Source organism: Arachis hypogaea, chromosome 10, assembly GCF_003086295.3.
Source record: "Arachis hypogaea cultivar Tifrunner chromosome 10, arahy.Tifrunner.gnm2.J5K5, whole genome shotgun sequence".
Lineage (NCBI taxonomy): Eukaryota > Viridiplantae > Streptophyta > Magnoliopsida > Fabales > Fabaceae > Arachis > Arachis hypogaea.
In genome coordinates this window covers 22,309,890-22,326,499 of record NC_092045.1, presented here as the reverse complement: position 1 = coordinate 22,326,499, position 16,610 = coordinate 22,309,890, and the positions used below count along the sequence as shown (strand labels likewise).

General features: G+C 38.6%; 1 pseudogene; it reads left to right on the top strand.

Moving 5' to 3' along the window:
* LOC112717413 (small ribosomal subunit protein eS6-like) overlaps window positions 1-11,478 on the top strand; it is a 29,863-nt pseudogene extending 18,385 nt beyond the window's left edge.
* Window positions 11,479-16,610: the final 5,132 nt, after the last annotated feature.

Here is a 16,610-nt window from a genome sequence, read left to right as displayed (position 1 = left end):
TGGCCAGCCAAGCTTCAGCAGGACATTGCATTCAAGAGCTAAATTGATGAGAATCAATCAGCTTTGGTGATGATAAGAACATCACTTTGAAACACTAGAATTCATTCTTAAGAACTCTGAAGAAAAAAAATACCTAATCTAAGCAACAAGATGAACTGTCAGTTGTCCATACTCGAACAATCCCCGGCAACGGCGCCAAAAACTTGGTGGACGAAATTGTGTTCACTACAACTTCGCACAACTAACCAGCAAGTGTACTGGGTCGTCCAAGTAATAAACCTTACGCGAGTAAGGGTCGATCCCACAGAGATTGTTGGTATGAAGCAAGCTATGGTCACCTTGTAAATCTTAGTCAGGCAAACTCAAATGGTTATGAATGATGAATAAAACATAAAGATAAAGATAGAGATACTTATGTAATTCTTTGGTGGGAATTTCAGATAAGCGTATGAAGATGCTTGTCCCTTCCGTCTCTCTGCTTTCCTACTGTCTTCATCCAATCCTTCTTACTCCTTTCCATGGCAAGCTGTATGCAAGGGTTTCACCGTTGTCAGTGGCTACCTCCCATCCTTTCATTGGAAATGTTTAACGCACCCTGTCACGGCACGGCTATCCATCTGTCGGTTCTCAATTAGGCCGGAATAGAATCCAGTGATTCTTTTGCGTCTGTCACTAACGCCCCGCCCTCAGTAGTTTGAAGCTCGTCACAGTCATTCAATCATCGAATCCTACTCAGAATACCACAGACAAGGTTTAGACCTTCCGGATTCTCTTGAATGCCGCCATCAGTTCTAGCTTATACCACGAAGATTCCGATTAGAGAATCCAAGAGATATCCACCCAATCTAAGGTAGAACGGAGGTGGTTGTCAGGCACACGTTCATAGGTGAGAATGATGATGAGTGTCACGGATCATCACATTCATCAAGTTGAAGAACAAGTGATATCTTAGAACAAGAACAAGCGGAATTGAATAGAAGAACAATAGTAATTGCATTAATACTCGAGGTACAGCAGAGCTCCACACCTTAATCTATGGTGTGTAGAAACTCCACCGTTGAAAATACATAAGAACAAGGTCTAGGCATGGCCGTGAGGCCAGCCTCCGAATGATCAAAAGATCTAAAGATCAAAAGATTCCAAAGATCAGAAGATGAAAATACAATAGTAAAAGGTCCTATATATAGAGAACTAGTAGCCTAGGGTTTACAGAGATGAGTAAATGACATAAAAATCCACTTCCGGGCCCACTTGGTGTGTTCTTGGGCTGAGCATTGAAGCATTTTCGTGTAGAGACTCTTCTTGGAGTTAAACGCCAGCTTTGGTGCCAGTTTGGGCGTTTAACTCCCATCCTTGTGCCAGTTCCGGCGTTTAACGCTGGGAATTCTGAAGGTGACTTTGAACGCCGCTTTGGGCCATCAAATCTTGAGAAAAGTATAGACTATTATATATTTCTGGAAAGCCCAGGATGTCTACTTTCCAAAGCCGTTGAGAACGCACCAATTGGGCTTCTGTAGCTCCAGAAAATCCACTTCAAGTGCAGGAAGGTCAGAATCCAATAGCATCTGCAGTCCTTTTTAGTCTCTGAATCAGATTTTTGCTCAGGTCCCTCAATTTCAGCCAGAAAATACCTGAAATCATAGAAAAACACACAAACTCAAAGTCCAGAAAAGTGAATTTTAACTAAAAAAACTAATAAAAATATACTAAAAACTAACTAGATCATACTAAAAACATACTAAAAACAATGCCAAAAAGCGTACAAATTATCCGCTCATCACAACACCAAACTTAAATTGTTGCTTGTCCCCAAGCAACTGAAAATCAAATAAGATAAAAAGAAGAGAATATGCAATGAATTCCAAAAACATCTATGAAGATCAGTATTAATTAGATGAGCGGGGCTTTTAGCTTTTTGCCTCTGAACAGTTTTGGCATCTCACTCTATCCTTTGAAATTCAGAATGATTGGCTTCTTTAGGAACTCAGAATCCAGATAGTGTCATTGATTCTCCTAGTTAAGTATGATGATTCTTGAACACAGCTACTTATTGAGTCTTGGCCGTGGCCCAAAGCACTCTGTCTTCCAGTATTACCACCGGATACATACATGCCACAGACACATAATTGGGTGAACCTTTTCAGATTGTGACTCAGCTTTGCTAGAGTCCCCAATTAGAGGTGTCCAGGGTTCTTAAGCACACTCTTTTTGCCTTGGATCACAACTTTATTTCTTTCTTTTTCTTTCTTTTTCTTTCTTTTTCTCTTTCTTTTTCTTTCTCTCTTTTTTCGAATATTTTTTTTTGTATTCACTGCTTTTTCTTGCTTCAAGAATCATTTTTATGATTTTTCAGATCCTTAGTAACATGTCTCCTTTTTCATCATTCTTTCAAGAGCCAACATTCATGAACCACAAATTCAAAAGACATATGCACTGTTTAAGCATACATTCAGAAAACAAAAGTAATGCCACCACATCAAAATAATTAAACTGTTATAAAATTCAAAATTCATGCAATTCTTCTCTTTTTCAATTAAGAACATTTTTCATTCAAGAGAGGTGATGGATTCATAGGACATTCATAACTTTAAGGCATAGACACTAAGACACTAATGATCACAAGACACAAACATAGATAAACATAAGCACTAAAATTCGAAAAACAGAAAAATAAAGAACAAGGAAATTAAAGAACGGGTCCACCTTAGTGATGGCGGCTTGTTCTTCCTCTTGAAGATCCTATGGAGTGCTTGAGCTCCTCAATGTCTCTTCCTTGTCTTTGTTGCTCCTTTCTCATGATTCTTTGATCTTCTCTAATTTCATGGAGGAGGATGGAATGTTCTTGGTGCTCCACCCTTAGTTGTCCCATGTTGGAACTCAATTCTCCTAGGGAGGTGTTTAGTTGCTCCCAATAGTTTTGTGGAGGAAAGTGCATCCCTTGAGGCATCTCAGGGATTTGATGATGAGAGGGGTCTCTTGTTTGCTCCATCCTCTTCTTAGTGATGGGCTTGTCCTCATCAATGGGGATGTCTCCCTCTATGTCAACTCCAACTGAATAACAGAGGTGACAAATGAGATGAGGAAAGGCTAACCTTGCCAAGGTAGAGGACTTGTCCGCCACCTTATAAAGTTCTTGGGATATCACCTCATGAACTTCTATTTCTTCTCCAATCATGATGCTATGAATCATGATGGCCCGGTCTATAGTAACTTCGGACCGGTTGCTAGTGGGAATGATTGACCGTTGGATAAACTCCAACCATACCCTAGCCACGGGTTTGAGGTCATGCCTTCTCAATTGAACCGGCTTTCCTCTTGAATCTCTCTTCCATTGGGCGCCCTCTTCACAAATGACTGTGAGGACTTGGTCCAACCTTTGATCAAAGTTGACCCTTCTAGTGTAAGGGTGTTCATCTCCTTGCATCATGGGCAAGTTGAATGCCAACCTTACATTTTTCGGACTAAAATCCAAGTATTTCCCCCGAACCATAGTAATCTAATTCTTTGGGTCCGGGTTCATACTTTGATCATGGTTCTTGGTGATCCATGCATTGGCATAGAACTCTTGAACCATCAAGATTCCGACTTGTTGAATGGGGTTGGTAAGAACTTCCCAACCTCTTCTTCGGATCTCATGTCGGATCTCCGGATATTCACTCTTTTTGAGTTTGAAGGGGACCTCGGGGATCGCCTTCTTCAAGGCCACAACTTCATAGACGTGGTCTTGATGCACCCTTGAGATGAATCTTTCCATCTCCCATGACTCGGAGGTGGAGGCTTTTGCCTTCCCTTTCCTCTTTCTAGAGGTTTCTCCAGCCTTGGATGCCATAAATGGTTATGGAAAAACAAAAAGCAATGCTTTTACCACACCAAACTTAAAAGGTTTGCTCGTCCTCGAGCAAAAGAAGAAAGAAGAGAGTAGAAGAAGAAGAAATGAGGAGATGGAGATGGCTTTGTGGTTCAGCCAAAAGAGGGGAGAAGTAGTGTTTAGGTTGTGTGAAAATGGAGGAGTGAAGAAGGGTTTATATAGGAGTGTGGGGAGGGTTATGGTTCAGTCATGTATGGGTGGGTTTGGGAGGGAAAGTGGTTTGAATTTGAATGGTGGGGTAGGTGGGGTTTTATGAAGGATGGATGTGAGTGGTGAAGAGAAAGATGGGATTTGATAGGTGAAGGGTTTTTGGGGAAGAGGTGTTGAGGTGATTGGTGAATGGGTGAAGAAGAGAGAGAGAGTGGTGGGGTAGGTAGAGATCCTGTGGGGTCCACAGATCCTGAGGTGTCAAGGAAAAGTCATCCCTGCACCAAGTGGCGAGCAAAATTTCTCTTTGTGCCAATTCTGGCGTTAAACGCCGGGCTGGTGCCCCTTTCTGGCGTTTAACGCCAACTTCTTGCCCTTTTCTGGCGTTTAATGCCAGTCTGGTGCCCCTTTCTGGCGTTAAACGCCCAGAATGGTGCCAGACTGGGCGTTAAACGCCCATCTGCTAGCCTTACTGGCGTTTAAACGCCAGCAAGGTCTTCCTCCAGGGTGTGCTATTTTTCTTTCTGTTTTTCATTCTGTTTTTGCTTTTTCAATTGATTTTGTGACTTCTCATGATCATCAACCTACAGAAAACATAAAATAATAAAGGAAAAATAGATAAAATATAACATTGGGTTGCCTCCCAACAAGCGCTTCTTTAATGTCAGTAGCTTGACAGAGGGCTCTCATGGAGCCTCACAGATGCTCAGAGCAATGTTGGAACCTCCCAACACCAAACTTAAAGTTTGAATGTGGGGGTTCAACACCAAACTTAGAAGTTGGTTGTGGCCTCCCAACACCAAACTTAGAGTTTGAATGTGGGGGCTCTGTTTGGCTCTGTTTTGAGAGAAGCTCTTCATGCTTCCTCTCCGTGGTGACAGAGGGATATCCTTGAGCCTCAAACACAAAAGATTCTTCATTCACTTGAATGATCAATTCTCCTCTATCAACATCAATCACAGCCTTTTCTGTGGCTAGGAAGGGTCTGCCAAGGATGATGGATTCATCCATGCACTTCCCAGTCTCTAGGACTATGAAATCAGCAGGGATGTAATGGTCTTCAACCTTTACCAGAACATCCTCTACAAGTCCATGAGCTTGTTTTCTTGAATTGTCTGCCATCTCTAGTGAGATTTTTGCAGCTTGCACCTCAAAGATCCCTAGCTTCTCCATTACAGAGAGAGGCATGAGGTTTACACTTGACCCTAGGTCACACAAGGCCTTCTTGAAGGTCATGGTGCCTATGGTACAAGGTATTGAAAACTTCCCAGGATCTTGTCTCTTTTGAGGCAGTTTCTGCCTAGACAAGTCATCTAGTTCTTTGGTGAGCAAAGGGGGTTCATCCTCCCAAGTCTCATTACCAAATAACTTGTCATTTAGCTTCATGATTGCTCCAAGGTATTTAGCAACTTGCTCTTCAGTGACATACTCATCCTCTTCAGAGGAAGAATACTCATCAGAGCTTATGAATGGCAGAAGTAAGTCCAATGGAATCTCTATGGTCTCATTTTGAGCCTCAGATTCCCATGGTTCCTCTTTGGGGAACTCATTGGAAGTCAGTAGACGTCCATTGAGGTCTTCCTCAGTGGCGTTCACTGCCTCTTCCTCCTCTCCAAATTCGGCCATGTTGATGGCTTTGCACTCTCCTTTTGGATTTTCTTCTGTATTGTTTGGAAGAGTACTAGGAGGGAGTTCAGTAATTTTCTTGCTCAGCTGACCCACTTGTCCCTCCAAGTTTTTAATGGAGGACCTTGTTTCAGTCATGAAACTTTGAGTGGTTTTGATCAGATCAAAGACCATGGTTGCTAAGTCAGAGGTGTTCTGCTTAGAACTCTCTGTTTGTTGCTGAGAAGATGATGGAAAAGGCTTGCCTTTGCTAAACCTGTTTCTTCCACCATTATTATTGTTGAAACCTTGTTGAGGTCTCTGTTGATCCTTCCATGAGAGATTTGGATGATTTCTCCATGAAGGATTATAGGTGTTTCCATAGGGTTCTCCCATGTAATTCACCTCTTCCATTGAAGGGTTCTCAGGATCATAAGCTTCTTCTTCAGATGAAGCTTCCTTAGTACTGCTTGGTGCATTTTGCATTCCAGACAGACTTTGAGAAATCATATTGACTTGCTGAGTCAATATTTTGTTCTGGGCCAATATGGCATTCAGAGTATCAATCTCAAGAACTCCTTTCTTCTGATTAGCCTCATTGTTCACAGGATTCCTTTCAGAAGTGTACATGAATTGGTTATTTGCAACCATTTCAATTAGTTCTTGAGCTTCTGTAGGCGTCTTCTTCAGATGAAGAGATCCTCCAGCAGAGCTATCCAAAGACATCTTGGATAGTTCAGAGAGACCATTATAGAAAATACCTATGATGCTCCATTCAGAAAGCATGTCAGAGGGACACTTTCTGATTAATTGTTTGTATCTTTCCCAAGCTTCATAGAGGGATTCTCCTTCCTTCTGTCTGAAGGTTTGGACTTCCACTCTAAGCTTACTCAATTTTTGAGGTGGAAAGAACTTTGCCAAGAAGGCATTGACTAGCTTTTCCCAAGAGTTCAGGCTTTCTTTAGGTTGTGAGTCCAACCATGTCATAGCTCTGTCTCTTACAGCAAAAGGGAATAGCATAAGTCTGTAGACCTCAGGGTCAACCCCATTAGTCTTGACAGTGTCACAGATTTGCAAGAACTCAGCTAAGAACTGATGAGGATCTTCTAATGGAAGTCCATGGAACTTGCAATTCTGTTGCATTAGAGAAACTAATTGAGGCTTAAGCTCAAAGTTGTTTGCTCCAATGGCAGGGATGGAGATGCTTCTCCCATAGAAGTCGGGAGTAGGTGCAGTAAAGTCACCCAGCACCTTCCTTGCATTGTTGGCATTGTTATTGTTTTCGGCTGCCATGGGTTCTTCTTCTTTGAAGATTTCTGTTAGGTCCTCTACAGAGAATTGTGCCTTAGCTTCTCTTAGCTTTCGCTTTAAGGTCCTTTCAGGTTCAGGGTCAGCCTCAACAAGAATGCTTTTGTCTTTGCTTCTGCTCATATGAAAGAGAAGAGAACAAGAAAATGTGGAATCCTCTATGTCACAGTATAGAGATTCCTTGAGGTGTCAGAGGAAAAGAAAAATAGAAGGCAGAAGTAGAAAATTCGAACTTATCAAGAAAGATGGAGTTCGAATTGTTCATTGAGGAATAGTGTTAGTCCATAAATAGAAGGATGTGAGAAGAGGGGAAGTAATTTTCGAAAATTAAGTAAAAGATTTTGAAAACATTTTGAAAAACACTAATTGATTTTCGAAAACCAAGAGTGGAAAAGAAATCAAGTGATTTTTGAAAAAGATTTTGAAATTAGAAATTAAAAAGATTTGATTGAAAACTATTTTGAAAAAGATGTGGTTAAGAAGATATGATTGATTTTAAAAAGATGTTATTGAGAAGATATGATTTGAAAAACATTTAAAAAAAAAAGATTTGATTTTAAAAATTAATGACTTGGCTATCAAGAAAAGATATGATTCAAACATTAAACCTTTCTCAACAGAAAAGGCAACATACTTGAAATGTTGAATCAAATCATTAATTGATAGCAAGTATCTTTGAAAATAGAAAGAAATTGATTTTGAAAAAGATTTGATTGAAAAAAATTGATTTGAAAAAGATTTGATTTTGAAAAGATTTTGAAAAAAAAATTTTGATTTGAAAACAAAATCTTCCCTCTTGTGCCATCCTGGCGTTTAACGCCCAAACTACTACCCTTTTGGGCGTTAAACGCCCAGCCAGGCACCCTGGCTGGCGTTTAAACGCCAGTCTGTCCTTCTTCACTGGGTGTTTTGAACGCCCAGCTTTTTCTGTGTAATTCCTCTGCAGTATGTTCTGAATCTTCAAATTTCCTGTATTATTGACTTGAAAAGACACAAATTAAAAATATTTTTTGGATTTTTAATAAAGAGGAATAATCAAAATGCAACTAAAATCAAATAACAATGCATGCAAGACACCAAACTTAGCAGTTTGTATACTACTGACACTAACAAAATAAGAATGCATATGAGACACACAAAACACTCAAGTCAAGAGAATTTAAAAATCAGAGCAATGAAACCATCAAGAACAACTTGAAGATTAATGAAGGCACATGCATGAATGTAGAATAGAAACATGCAATTGACACCAAACTTAACATGAAACACTAGACTCAAACAAGAAATATTTTTGGATTTTATGATTTTGTACTTTTTTTTTGTGTTTTTCGAAAATTAAATGGAGAAGAAAATAAAGGTATCAAAATTCTTAATGAGAATTCCAGGAATCATGCAATGTTAGTCTAAAGCTTCAGTCTAAAGGAATTAGACATGGCCAGCCAAGCTTCAGCAGGACATTGCATTCAAGAGCTAAATTGATGAGAATCAATCAGCTTTGGTGATGATAAGAACATCACTTTGAAACACTAGAATTCATTCTTAAGAACTCTGAAGAAAAAAAATACCTAATCTAAGCAACAAGATGAACTGTCAGTTGTCCATACTCGAACAATCCCCGGCAACGGCGCCAAAAACTTGGTGGACGAAATTGTGATCACTACAACTTCGCACAACTAACCAGCAAGTGTACTGGGTCGTCCAAGTAATAAACCTTACGCGAGTAAGGGTCGATCCCACAGAGATTGTTGGTATGAAGCAAGCTATGGTCACCTTGTAAATCTTAGTCAGGCAAACTCAAATGGTTATGAATGATGAATAAAACATAAAGATAAAGATAGAGATACTTATGTAATTCTTTGGTGGGAATTTCAGATAAGCGTATGAAGATGTTTGTCCCTTCCGTCTCTCTGCTTTCCTACTGTCTTCATCCAATCCTTCTTACTCCTTTCCATGGCAAGCTGTATGCAAGGGTTTCACCGTTGTCTGTGGCTACCTCCCATCCTCTCATTGGAAATGTTCAACGCACCCTGTCACGGCACGGCTATCCATCTGTCGGTTCTCAATTAGGCCAGAATAGAATCTAGTGATTCTTTTGCGTCTGTCACTAACGCCCCGCCCTCAGGAGTTTGAAGCTCGTCACAGTCATTCAATCATCGAATCCTACTCAGAATACCACAGACAAGGTTTAGACCTTCCGGATTCTCTTGAATGCCGCCATCAGTTCTAGCTTATACCACGAAGATTCCGGTTAGAGAATCCAAGAGATATCCACCCAATCTAAGGTAGAACGGAGGTGGTTGTCAGGCACACGTTCATAGGTGAGAATGATGATGAGTGTCACGGATCATCACATTCATCAAGTTGAAGAACAAGTGATATCTTAGAACAAGAACAAGCGGAATTGAATAGAAGAACAATAGTAATTGCATTAATACTCGAGGTACAGCAGAGCTCCACACCTTAATCTACGGTATGTAGAAACACCACCGTTGAAAATACATAAGAACAAGGTCTAGGCATGGCCGTGAGGCCAGCCTCCGAATGATCAAAAGATCTAAAGATCAAAAGATTCCAAAGATCAGAAGATGAAAATACAATAGTAAAAGGTCCTATATATAGAGAACTAGTAGCCTAGGGTTTACAGAGATGAGTAAATGACATAAAAATCCACATCCGGGCCCACTTGGTGTGTGCTTGGGCTGAGCATTGAAGCATTTTCGTGTAGAGACTCTTCTTGGAGTTAAACACCAGCTTTGGTGCCAGTTGGGCGTTTAACTCCCATCCTTGTGCCAGTTCCGGCGTTTAACGCTGGAAATTCTGAAGGTGACTTTGAACGCCGGTTTGGGCCATCAAATCTTGGGAAAAGTATGGACTATCATATATTTCTGGAAAGCCCAGGATGTCTACTTTCCAACGCCGTTGAGAGCGCGCCAATTGGGTTTCTGTAGCTCCTGAAAATCCACTTCGAGTGCAGGGAGGTCAGAATCCAACAGCATCTGTAGTCCTTTTTAGTCTCTGAATCAGATTTTTGCTCAGGTCCCTCAATTTCAGCCAGAAAATACCTGAAATCACAGAAAAACACACAAACTCATAGTAAAGTCTAGAAAAGTTAATTTTAACTAAAAACTAATAAAAATATACTAAAAACTAACTAGATCATACTAAAAACATACTAAAAACAATGCCAAAAAGCGTACAATTATCCGCTCATCATTGCTCAAGTTCTAGACTTTGTTATTTTTCTTGAGTTGAGTTGGTATTGTTATGATATTGGTTAATTGAAATTGATTTGAACAGTTGAGAGATATTTGGTTTGGTTTGGTGGGGTCCCTTAAAGGGTGGCAAATTCAAAATTTTAGAGGAGATGCTGCCGAAATTTTTATGAAAATGTATTTCCAGTTTTTCAAAGAAAACAGCGCCACTGGTAAGAGTTAAAGGATCCTATCTTCTTATTAACTATATGGAAGTCGTCATAATATTCTCACTATTAGAGTACGCAGCCGAAAGCGTGAAATTTTGGTAGTAAGGGTGTTACATTTTACTTTTTCAGTTCAACGTTGCAAATCCCACCAATGGATGCCAAAAGAAGCTCGAGATTGATGATGACCAGAAGCTGTAATCTCTTCACTACTTTATGTTTTGGTCATTTGGATTGTTTTTGTGGCAAGTTGTTATGTTATGAGTTATGACATTCTACTTTGTATTATAGGCGAGCATTTTGGGATAAGAGAATCTCACAAGAGGTTCTTGGTGATGCTTGGGTTGAGGTGTGGTGGAATTTTTGTTAAGCAATTTTGAGATTTTCCTAATCATCTTCATTGTTCAACAAGAATTCAAAGGCCACGTCTACAAGATCACTGGAAGTTGTGACAAACAGGGATTTCTAATGAAGCAGGGAGTATTGACCCCCGGTTGCGTTCGCCTCTTGCTCTATAGAGGTAATACACTACACTATTATATGTCTCTTTTAATTTGCTTTGAGATTAAGATTATAATAACAATCAGTATAGGCTGGACAATGTATAGAGCATTCATTCAAGTCTTGTGTTTTATTTTTTAATTCTTCCGTATACAAGACCTCTTTGTTCTGAACTTGGTAATTATGAAGAAGGGTGACAATGATTTGCCAGGCCTGACAGACATTGAAAAACCAAGGATGAGGAGTCCAAAGAGAGCCTAAAAAATTCGTAAGTTGTTCAATCTTTCCAAGTAAGACGATGTGAAAAAGTATGTCAACACATACAGGAGGACATTCACAACCAAAAATGGTATGGTTCCTTGCTTATGTACTATGAATATTCTAGTTAGCTTGGTCATGCCACTAAGAAGAGGCTGCTCTTTATATTAAAGGAGGTGAAAGAAAGGAGGAACTGATAGGAGAATCCTTGATTTGCATATGTATTATGATTTGGAATAGATATCTCTTTGACATAGTTCTAATTTTATTATTTATTGTTTCTCATCTAATTATGTATTTTAGCGCTTTAATTGGTGTCAATTTTTTTTTTTGTTTTTCACGGTATTCCCCAATCCGACAGGTCAAGGACTAATCTGTCGCGGATCTAAGCTCTATTTAAGGGTCTGCCGCTGGCCACTGGGTTGCTGCATGCACAAGTGGACGAGTGAATTGACCACTCGACTACACAAGTTGGTTGGTGTCAATTTAAATTTAAATGATGCTAATATTGTGTGGCATGGTTTTTCTAATTTTGCCCAGGGTTAGTGTTGTTCAGTTTCTGGAATTTTTTTTATAATTAAATACTATGTTTGTGGGGGGTTTTAAACCGCTACTGAATGAGGTCCTCGCAGTTTTGTAAAACCACTACAAATAAGCTCGTGGCACCTCCAATTTTAGAGATTTGTGAAACTCTTACAATACTATCCATGGGAGTTTTTAACCGCTACAAAATAGTGAGAATCTTGCAGTGATACTTAAATTAACGAAGGTTAGATCTACAATAGATTATAGGGGTGTTCAAAATCGATCCAAACCAAATAAAACCGACCAAATGAACTGAAAAAATTGAAAATCGAACAAACTGAAAACCAAAAAAACCGAAAAATACTATTTTACAGTTTTTTTCTGCGGTTCGGTTCGATTTTCAGTTCTTTTAGTGAAAACCCTAACTGAACCAAACCGAACCTATTCATTTAAAAACCCTAATATATAAAGCCCCCTCTCCCAAGCAGATAACCTAGCTAGCCACCACTTCACCACTCCACAGCGCCGAAAACTCCTCCTCCCACCCTCCACAGCACCGTCCTTCTCTCTGCGTTTGACGTCGCCGGACAGCACCCTCGCAGCGGCCTTTCCTTATCGCGCTTCCCTCTTCTCGGCGTGGTTCTTTCTCTCCCTCCCTTCCTTGTCACGCTTCCTTCTCCTTGTCGCACACTAACCCTCAGTCAGAGAGTGAGCCCAGACCCTAGAGCTCCCCTCCCTTTCCCCTACACAGCGTCGTCTCCGATATTGCAGCCCTGTCTTCGACATAATAGGTCGCAAGTTGCTGACTGCAGTGCCGTAATCGTCCTCCACTACTCTGACATACGTCTCAGTCCAGTCCAGGAGTGTCGTCGTCCATCTCAGTCCAGTCTCGTCGCCCCCATAGCAGCCGCCAACCTGCCGTGTCTCACTGTCCAGCATTTCCATCTTCCTTTTTTGTAGGTTTTTTTTTAATTTTGATGATTTTTTGTTTCAACTTGTGTTTATGATTATGAATTTTTATTTCTATTTTGATGATTCTGTCATTCAAATTCTATGTTTAGGGTTCTAATTTTTTATTCTGTTTTCAAAATCTGTTATAATTATGCAGTTATGGGACCTGGGGTTAAACCTCTTTTGTTGTTTATTTGTTGTTTATTGATTATTATTCTTTATCGAGTATTTATTGTTAATTTTTTTGAAATTGTTATTGATTATTTGTTGAAGCTATTTTATTTTGTTGTACTGCTGCTTCTGTTAAACTTTTATATGATTCTGTATTTCTAATTTTGATTTTTAATGCATATATCCTCGAACTCCAGCTCTAGCCCTCATGGTATCTCAAATAGTCATAAATGTTGCAACCGGCTGCATTTGTTGCAGAAAAGTCTCTCGAATCCTTAAACCGAATAAACCTAACCGAACCAAACCGAATTTAATTGGTTTGATTTGGTTCGAATTGTCTTAATAAAAATACTGAACCAATTAAATTGAACCACATAATTAATATAAAATTGGATCGAATTGTTTTTCTTTAAAAAATCAAACTAAATCACACCACAAACACCCTTAGTAGATTAGTCATTAACCTACCGAATCGAAAAATAACATTAAAAAAATACATTCTACTAAAAGTATAAATGACTAAAACATAAATCAATGAGATTGATACTTGATTTTCTATATTATATAAATTTTCTAATGTTTTATTATTATTTTTGGTAGTCCTACAAACACTATTTCTCACATATGTATTTCATGGATCCCACTTCCACTCCCACTCATGTTTTGTTTCGATCCATATTGTTGTGCACGCCACTGTTTATATCAAGGCTCTTATGCTTAAAGCCAAACAATGATGTTACTGGGGAAAAAAAAGACACACTTTTGTTGGAGAATTCAGAACCAAACAATTTGTATGCTCAATTGCGGCGAAAAAACCATAGAAACAGTTAGAACTATTTGCCGACAATATAAAAATGTTCAATAATGTTCTCTCACATTTATTTCTCCTTCTAATTTGATTGATAGTGTCCAATCACCTTCGAACGTCACATTGATTTGGCAAAAATATATAGTCGGCAAAATTTGTCAGTAACAAATCAAAAGATGACACAATGCTTGTTTGTTTTTTGTCGTTAGATGCGAGGAATATTTTGGTGGATTACGATGTCAGTAATAAAAAATTGAGATAAAATATATTTTTGTTTATAATGTTTTCAAAAATTTTTAGAATTATTTTTAGTTTGATTCATTTTATCTTTAATTTTTGAAATTTTAATTATATTTTATCCTTAATGTTTTGACATTCAACTATTAATCAACAAATATTATTTTAATTTTATTTTTTGATAATTTAAAAAAAACAAAAAAATAATCTAAACTTACTTTATTTAATATTTATTAATTCGACAATTAATAAATATTAAATAAGATAATTTTTTACTATTTTTGGTTAATTATTTTTGTTATCAAATATTTCTGGTTATTCTTAATCTAATTTCATCCTAACCTTAACTTTAACTTTTAGGGTTAAATACGATTTTGGTCCTTATGATTTAGGCCGAAAATTCAATTCGTCCCTAACCTTTTTTTGCATTGAAATTCGTCCCTAAGGTTCGATTTGGTTTTAAAATCATCCTTCGAACCAAAATACCCTTATCTAACCACCCTTCTCTAGCAACCTTCTTCACTAAAATACTCATTTTTTTCTTTTTCTTCTTCATCCAACCAAAAACACCAAGAGCTGCAGTGAAAGTTTTAAAACAGAAGTAGGAATAAACAAAAAAAATACCAGTAGCACAGCAGCAACAAGACACAATAACAAGGCAGCAAAAAACAATGTAATAAACAAAAAACATAAGCAGAAATCAGTACCAAAGAATCAACAAATCTACATTTCAAATATCAAATAGAATCAACAAAATAAAAAAAATAGAATTGGAACCCTATGGAGCCGCGGCGAGCGGCAAGGAGAAGTGATAACTAGTGGTGAACGGTGAGCGGGGAATGAGTAGCGGTGAGCAAGCAATGACCAGCGGCGAGAGGAACAGAAATGGCGACGCCGCGTGTGATGTCCTCTCTCGCCGATTTGCTAGCGTTTCTGCCCACTCATGGAAACACTGACACAAAAGCAGAAATGGTGACGACAGCACACGACGTCTTCCCTCATCGACATCGTCAATCGCCACCTTCCTCTTCCCATTCTTCTTCTTCCCTTCTCCCTTATTCTTCTTTCCCGTGGTTCTTTTCTTCTCTCAACTTCAAACACTTTCTTTTATCTTTTTTCTTTTTTAATTTTATAATTTTTTGTTAGGGGTAATTTAGTCTAAAATTTTAAGAATAAAAATGACAATTTCAAAATAACATTAAACTTTAGGGACAAATTTGAATGTAAAAAAAGGTTGGAGACGAATAAAATTTTCATCCTAAACCTTAGAGACCAAAATTATACTTTACCCTAATTTTTACCTCAGCTCCAATCCAACCCTTCCCTTCACCACCAATAATGCCTACCATAGCCATCAACAACACCTATGTCATAATCATCATCATCCCATCCATGCATTCTCTTCCACCCTTTTCCTATTTTATCCCTAATAGCAACCCCAACCATCGGCACCCTCATGCCATTGTAGTCACGCTACCTTCATTGTCATCACCATAGTCAACCCTTATCCTACCTCCACTTTACATCTACATCCACCACACTTTTCATCCTACTGTTGTTGTACTACCTTCAATGTTACCGTAGTTTCACTTACACCCCTTCCACCACAGCGTAGCATCTGCCCTCGACTCATGATCACTACAACATTATCAGTCTCATTCACACATCCATAGAACTTGTTATTGACCCTTCTCTCTCTCTTTCTCTTTCTCTCTCTCTCTCTCTGTGAAATTTGCATGTGAGCATGGAGAAGAACAAGAATAGAAAAGCCAAGAAAAAATTGAGAATTGAACCTATATAATGATGAGACTTAAAGAATACAATGCTACAATTTGCTATATATACAAACACTACTTCTAACATAATTGTATTGCTGCACTAACTAACTATACAGCTCAGCATGTGCAATGAAACCCACTACTAACAACTTTCTATACAAAGAGAAATAACATCTTATATTAACAAATTCTAACTAATAGAATAAATATCAAGTAACACCCTCCCGTAAGCTTGGACCATTGGGAGAAAAGAGATCTAACAATCCAAGTTTAGAATAACTTGCATTGAAAGGCCCAGGAGCAAGAGGTTTAGTGAGAATGTCGGCAGCTTGATTATTGGTGGAAATGGGAAGGAGATGAATCAACTTTTCTTGCAATTTGTCATGGACTATATGGTAATCTGCTTCGATATGCTTGGTACGTTCATAAAACACAAGATTAGTTGCAATGTAAATAGCTGAATTGCTATCACAGTATAAATTAATAGGCTTTGTAATTGGAACGTCAAGATCTCGAAGAACATAGCTCAGCCATTGGGCTTTTCTGGTGGCCAGAGCTAAAGCTCTATACTCTGCTTCTGAGGAGGAGGCTACAACTGAAAGTCGTTTCTTACTCTTCCAAGTAACTAATGATGGTCCCAAATAAAAATAATATGCTGAGAGGGATCTTCGAGAGTCAACGCAACCAGCCCAAATAGAGTCAGAGAAACCAGTAAGCTGCAAATCAGATTCTGCAAAGAAGAAGAGGCCTGCAGTAGGGGAACCTTTTACATAACGCAGCACTTTATGTGGCCGCCTTCAAATGCTCAATAGTGACACAGTCCAAAAACTGGCTTAGTTTCCCAATGGCATAGCTTATATCAGGCCTAGTATTTGCTAGATATAAGAGCTTGCTGATGAGCGGATAATTTATACGCTTTTTGGCATTGTTTTTATATAGTTTTTAGTAAGTTTGAGCTACTTTTAGGGATGTTTTCATTAGTTTTTATGTTAAATTCACATTTCTGGACTTTACTATGAGTTTGTGTGTTTTTCT